Consider the following 6,796-nt stretch of genomic DNA (forward strand, 5'->3'; position numbering starts at 1 on the left):
GTAAGGTGTTGTATAGTTATAAAGTAAAAAAAACTTTTTATACCGTCCCCATGTGCCAAAGAACCCAATTAAGACATTGTTTCTCTGTCTTTCCCTATGCCAACTAAACTAATTTCACGTTTTTAAGTGCAATTTTCAACGCGATATGCGAATTCGAAAAATTGAGGAAATTTGGGGAAAAACAGCAACGCGCGGATAAAATGGTTTCCCCGTATTATTTTTTTTCCCAACTTTCTTCGAATATCTCAGTGAATATTACACTTAGAAACGTTGAATTTTTTTGTTGGAGACCGGGAAACAACTTTCACATTGGCTTTTGGGGCACTGGGTGTCCGCATAAAGAGCGTTAACATTTTTATTTTAATAACTATGTAACCCCTGGTAACATGAATCAAATATCTGAGTACTACACATTATTCGGGTACTTTTTCCAACTGGAAGTATGCCTCTAGGACCAATGGTTCGCCAGTAAAATTTTATATGATCCATTATACCTATGCGCCCCGTATATTAAATATAGTACGGACTGTTATGTGAAATATTGTCCTGTGTTTAAGCCAACTCGCACGTTGCTTCGTCCGCCTGCGAGAGAGCGACCATATTATGAACCGAAAAACCACTTGAAGGTAGCTTGTCATCCAACGAAATATCAGATTTTCACCGCATCGAAATTGAAGTCAACAAACTGATAATTTTCTTATTTGAAAATCTGATTATTTATATTTTCCGATGGGCTTGAAATCCTGATAATGAATCATTATGTTCACATGAACAGCTTTGTCACTGCGTACATGATTTCTCTGGAATGAATGGTTCAAACAAATATTCAAAAAAATTTCACACGTATTTTAGTTCATTTTTTTTAATTCATAGTAGGGCTACAACATGAACCTATATCCTTGATACATGTATTATTGTTGAAAACGATGTGAAAGGTTGAACTTTTCAATTGTGATTCATTTGTGTGGCTACTCCCTCATTATTACTTTTATCCGCATGAAGAGAATAAAATTAATAAAACTGCTTTTTATCATTATAAGAATGCGTATTTTGGAAGCTGCAACTGACATTTCTCAATGAAATGATAATTATTTACACCAAAAAAACTAATTTGAAATAATACAAATTTCATCCACTATAGTAACTTGTCATTGTGCTGTCTTCAGGCGCAGAGTTTACATTGATTGAAAATAATGTATTCTATTTTTTTACTGTATTTTATTATGTTTATTTTGCTTTTTCGTTATTTTCATAAATTAAAAATTAATCAAATTAAATTCAAACATATTTATACTTCAGACAATTTTTGAATAACTATCTTCTGATGGAAAAACGGGGGGGGGGGAAGGAAGGGGAACGTGTGTCTCTGGTCCCCCCTGAAACTACTATTTTTAATTGTATTTTTTCTTTTCGCAGTTTTGAGTATCCGTCATTATGAAACCCAAACAATACAGCAGGGGTGGGGAATGTTTTTTAGCCTCAATCCCACGATAGGGCTGGCCCCATGGAGGAAAGAATACGAGGAGGTGACATCAGGCACGAAAATTGAAGCCGTTGTGGCAACCCTATGGGCTGATAAGCCCAAACACAAAGCCGCGCGAAAGATGCATTAAGAGTAAGCGTGAACAGTCCTATGGAAAAACCGGAATCCAAACATGACATCAGCGCCCTCTCTGTTGAGGAATGCCTGTGATTGGCGGCTTGCGTCCGGAAGGAATCGTCTTTTTTCCCCTCCACGCCATTTTGTTTACTTTACTCACGTGAAGACGCTTGGTTAGCTACTGCTCTTTATTTTTTTGGCGAATTTTAATCTTTAAAATTCTTAAAAAGATCCTTCTAAAGACCAACTAAAATTCTCTACATACCTTGTAGCTATATTTATTGAATATGTCCTTGTATTCGAAGTTTTATTACAGATTTGATGGTTGCAAAATGAACTCGAAGACTGGTGTTCACATGTATAAATTTCCGAAAGACAGCAGCAGGTAAGTGAAAAATTTCCTTCATTTTATGTTATTTTCTACGACATGATAAAAGAATTGATTTATCAGGGCTATAGTCAGTCATTCATCCGTAATTTTCATTTCACCACATTAGAACCGTAAAAATGCGCGAAATTTCACTGAAGGGGAAAGAGCCTAACATTGGTAGGGGTAATAATAATGTGCTTTGATGATAGAAGGTAATCAATGTTCCACTGCACTTTCACATATATACAATTGTAATATTTCAATTCATTTTCACGGACGTTGAGGGGGTAGACAAGTCAGGGCAGCACGTTTTTACTTGTAATTAATGTAAATTTACAATTAATAAACTCTCTAGTTAATGTTAATTTAAATAAAATAATTGGTGATAATGATACTGGGAAAGCTCATGTATAATGTAACAAACAAATGTAAGAAAAAAATATTTCTCATTTTTGTAAGAAAATAATTCTGTTCATGGTCATGAGAAAAAAAATGTCCCAGATTTTCAATCTGGAACAGGATAATTTTTCCAAAAGTTTTGCTTGGAAAGGCATAAAAAATTGAAATTCTTTTGTACACAAATTTTAAAAAATACTTTGGTACTCATTGAAATTTTTTAATTTCAAAACATTGTAATTTCATTCATGTGGAGTATAGTTATAGTTTGTCAGTCAAGCCCTGAATCACAAAGATATGTAGACCACATAAATTTTGTAGAAGCTATTTTTGTACCTGGAAAACCAGGTCCAATAATGTTTCTTTCACTTTTCCAGGGCATGTCGACCCTATTTCAAATTCTGTGGTGTCCTAACTCCTAATCATTTCGTCTGATCAAAGAGGAAAACAACTGATTCAGATTATAAAAAAATTGTTCACATTTGTGAAGTGAGTTAAGATTTGTTTAAAATTCACATTTATTTTTATGAAATTATTTTAACAAAATATGTTAACTATAAATTGCTATGGCGATAATACTTAGTCAAACAAGCTACATTTCTCTGAAAAAAAATTTCAAAAAACATTCTTGCTTACATAAAAATACTATCGAGGAATGACATTAGTCTCATACTGTTCTGCAGAGTAGACTGGTTAAAATTATGACGTAAAATTTCGGTGATTTAAACAACGGAATTTAGTTGAATAGTTTAAGTAAAAATAACCTAGTGGTATATATGTAAAATTTTGTCGTCAAAGCATGAAAGTCCATGGGAAAAAAACGTAAGAAATGACATTTTAATGTTCACTCTGCTCATGTTACTCCACAGAATTTATTTTCCTAAAATGCTTTTTTTTGGCGTGTTTCGATAGTATACACATGCATTTCAGTTTGCCTGAAATGTGAATGTGATTAGAAAGCAAAATAACCTATCAAACTTTCTGATAACAAAAAGTGGGTGAATTTTGGACATTCATGGTTCTGGCTTCAGGAGACGATATGGGAATGTGATAGTCAGAAACTTCTCAATTAAAAGAAATATAGAAGATATGCTAAATATATATAGAGAATAATATAAGAAAAACTAATTAGTTAAATTTGAAAAATAAGATGAGGAAATAAAAGTTCTCAATAAATATCAAGATTTTCTTGGTTTCAACAATCAGTTGATTTTTAGTTCACAAAATAATTAATTCAAATCAAAATAATAGTTTGGAAAAAAAAATCATGATTTTTTTTCATACCCTACTGTTGTAATCAAAAGTTTTCATTTTTATTTTATTTTTTTATTTTTTACTTAATGAAAAATAGATTTCTCGTGTACAATTTTTTTTTTCTTTGCAGGTGTCAAAAATGGGTAGCTGCCTGTAACAACCCGAAACTCATAGGGGTTTCTGCTGAGAAATTACATGCCAATGCTTGCTCGTGTTTGTGAGAGACATTTCCAGGATTGGTGTTTCATGAACATCAAATTAAAAAATAGCTTAGTTTGTTAGTACAGAATGGACTGATATTTATCAGTCAATAGTGGGCTGTAATTACCATAGAATGGCCTGATATTTTTACTACAGAATGATTTGGTATACTTTCCTGGTAACAAGGGCTGATGTTTGTCAGCACAGAATGGACATATTTTTCAGTCGAGCATGGACTGATAATTTTCAGTGAATAGTGGGCTGGAAGTATCAGAATGGCCAGATATTTTCATTACCGAATGGTTTGGTATACTGTTCTGGTAAAAAGGGCAGATAATTTTTGTCTTCATCTGAATTTATTGATGAATAGGGCTAAGATTTTCATGCTGGAAAAAACCAAAAATGAATGAAACTAAACATTTTCCTAGAGAGAATCACGAAATATGATCTAAAAGAATTGTTGTATTTCCGTTAGCATAATTTTCAACTTATATTGAATCTTTTAGCATCTTCATGTAATTGTATACTTTTATGCATTAGTAAAAAAGTTGGTAGATATGCGAAAACATGCAAAACTTGTCATGTGTCTGACTTGTACCAGGTTTTACACTGAAATGTTTGACAACCACCTATATTGTATACAATCGCCCAATCAGATAAATCGCCAAGCGATTTATCTGATTTTGAACAATTACACATTTGTGTTATTTTCTAAATGCTGCAAAAATAAAAGTTTTGTTTGAAAATTGTTTTTGTACTTGAAGCATTTTGCCTGAATGAATTTGGAAAGTGATACAATTTACATGCATTAAAAACAACGTAAATTTTCTTCGCTACTTTAAAAAATTAGCTCATTACACAATCGTTAAATATTTAAGTTGATCGGGGGGGGGGCTGTTGATAAACAGAGTATCGATTGCAAATTGACTGATCTGTATTTTTTAACATAAATGTCTCCTAAGAAAAAATTTGCTGCTTCTCTGAGAAATTTCTCGATTTCGTAGCAATAGACTACAATAATAAAAATGGCAAGGATGAAATCGGACTAACGAAAGTAAAGGGGCGTGGAAGCCACGCCCATCAGTCTGAAAGTTTCTCCTTCCGCACTTCAGATGGCGCTGCTATCAATTCCGCGGCCATTCTTTAGCATTGAGTGGATACCCGCTCTTTTCCCTATGTTTAACATGTGTTTTGTCAGATCAAATTCTTTTAAAATATTAATAACTAAATAAATTTAAGCACCATACTGTTTGATGCGTCTTCAGGTAATCTGCATGATCAAATAAAGGGGAAAAAGATAAAACTTTATCCTTGTATAAGCGGTTTTTATATTTTTAATTTATTTTTGAAAGGAGATTTTTCACTTTGAACTCGTCATAAGTTTTTAGTTCAATGCCTTCAATTTATTTTGAAAATTCGATGTATCCCATTAATGTGTCTATGGGAATATGATTAATTAAAATAATATGAAGCGTCAATAAAAAGTGCAATTTTCATAATTTTTTTCTTTTTGGCTTTTTGTTTCGTTCATCATTATGATAGATCCGGGGCATTTTGAAAGTGTTTCAGGTCCATGGGCACTCGTCTTACGATTTACATGAGGAATTTTGATTTCTGAATCAATTCTGAAGTGCTCGAGCACCATCTGATGGCCGTAGCTAGGATTTTGCCACCACCAAAACTTTGAAATTTGATTAATTTTGTAATGGTTCTTTGTTTCTACCTAAAACTGCTGCCCTCTAAATTTTGGCGCCCGGGGCAGTTGCCCCCCCCCCTCTCTAGTTACGGCCCTGCCTTCTGATACCATCCTGATTGACTACTTAATATTACTCGGCAGTATTTCAAACATGTGAGTGCTCGAATGAAGGTGTGGGGTGGTTGGCATTAGTCTTGGAGCAGGACTCCTCCAAGACTGGGACTTTTGATGAAACCCCAGGTTTGATAGGTAACGGGCCCCCAATTTAGTTAATTTATTGCGTGAAAAAACAAACACGTATTACTGAAATAATATATGCCAATATATATAAATAAAATAACTGCCCATAAAATGATGAGAATCGTCCTGGGCCCAGGGCAAAGCCGCTTGAAAGATGCAGCTTAGGGCGAGGGCAACACCCCCTGAAGCACTCAACAAAACCCTCTGGGGGGTTGTTGGCTAAGGCCATGTCAGCCCCACCCTTGACGGGGAGTCGTGGAGCTGACAGGACTCCAGCCCTGGGGCGATTATTTTTGTTTCTTTTTTCATGCCATAAATTCATTATAGCGGCCCCGCCAAAGATCTCAGCCTAGAGATCCTGCTCCAGAATGTGGGGAGACATGTCTAGAGCAGCAGGCCGAGCCAGGGCCGCAACTAGATAATTTATCACCCGGGAAAAACCGGCATTTCGACACATTGTCATGTAGAACAAGCAGTTAAAATGGAATTCGGTGCCACTTCTGGTCCAGCGTCCGGAGCACCAGACCTACTTGCCCCCCCCCCCCCAGCTGTGACCCTGGGTGAGCAACCCGGCAGGATAAATTCAGAAATTAAAATTTCGTACATAAAGTTTTCAACAGAGCACTCATAAGTCTGAAACACTTTCGTTTCCCCTTATGTAGGAGAATGTTTCGATTTCAGAATAAATTCTAAGCTTAGGCCACGGGTGCTAGTCCCCGTGCCTCAAAGTACTGGAAGTGCTCGAGCGTCCTCCGCCACTGTGTATTTATGGTTTGCTGCCCCTGTAAGCTTTACTAATTTCGCCACCTTTCTTCCGTTCCACTCCTATATTCTCGAACACGTATTACTGAAATGTATGCCGCCAATCCGAACCTTCCGCTATGTGGATATAGTATTGGGAAAAAAATATTTAAAAAAATAAATGAACTTTTTTACGAGCCGCGATGCCAGGAGGCCGTGAGGGGTGGGGCGAGGAGGCATCTCTTTGGCCTATAGTATTTAGGAAAATACCTGGGCTATTTTTTTTCTCTTCATTTTG

General features: G+C 35.4%; 1 long non-coding RNA gene across 2 annotated transcripts; it reads left to right on the forward strand.

Moving 5' to 3' along the window:
- Positions 1-1,747: 1,747 nt before the first annotated feature.
- Positions 1,748-4,561, forward strand: LOC149065511 (uncharacterized). Of its 2 annotated transcripts, XR_016195606.1 has the most exons (3): positions 1,748-1,985; positions 2,744-2,855; positions 3,751-4,561. It is a non-coding gene; the product is annotated as an uncharacterized LOC149065511 (long non-coding RNA). The 2 variants fall into 2 exon arrangements; XR_016195605.1 differs by lacking the exon at positions 2,744-2,855.
- The last annotated feature ends 2,235 nt before the right edge of the window (positions 4,562-6,796 follow it).

Source organism: Pholcus phalangioides, unplaced genomic scaffold, assembly GCF_987345545.1.
Source record: "Pholcus phalangioides strain wild (caught in Gottingen) unplaced genomic scaffold, Ppha-v1.0 ptg000039l_1, whole genome shotgun sequence".
NCBI classification, from domain to species: domain Eukaryota; kingdom Metazoa; phylum Arthropoda; class Arachnida; order Araneae; family Pholcidae; genus Pholcus; species Pholcus phalangioides.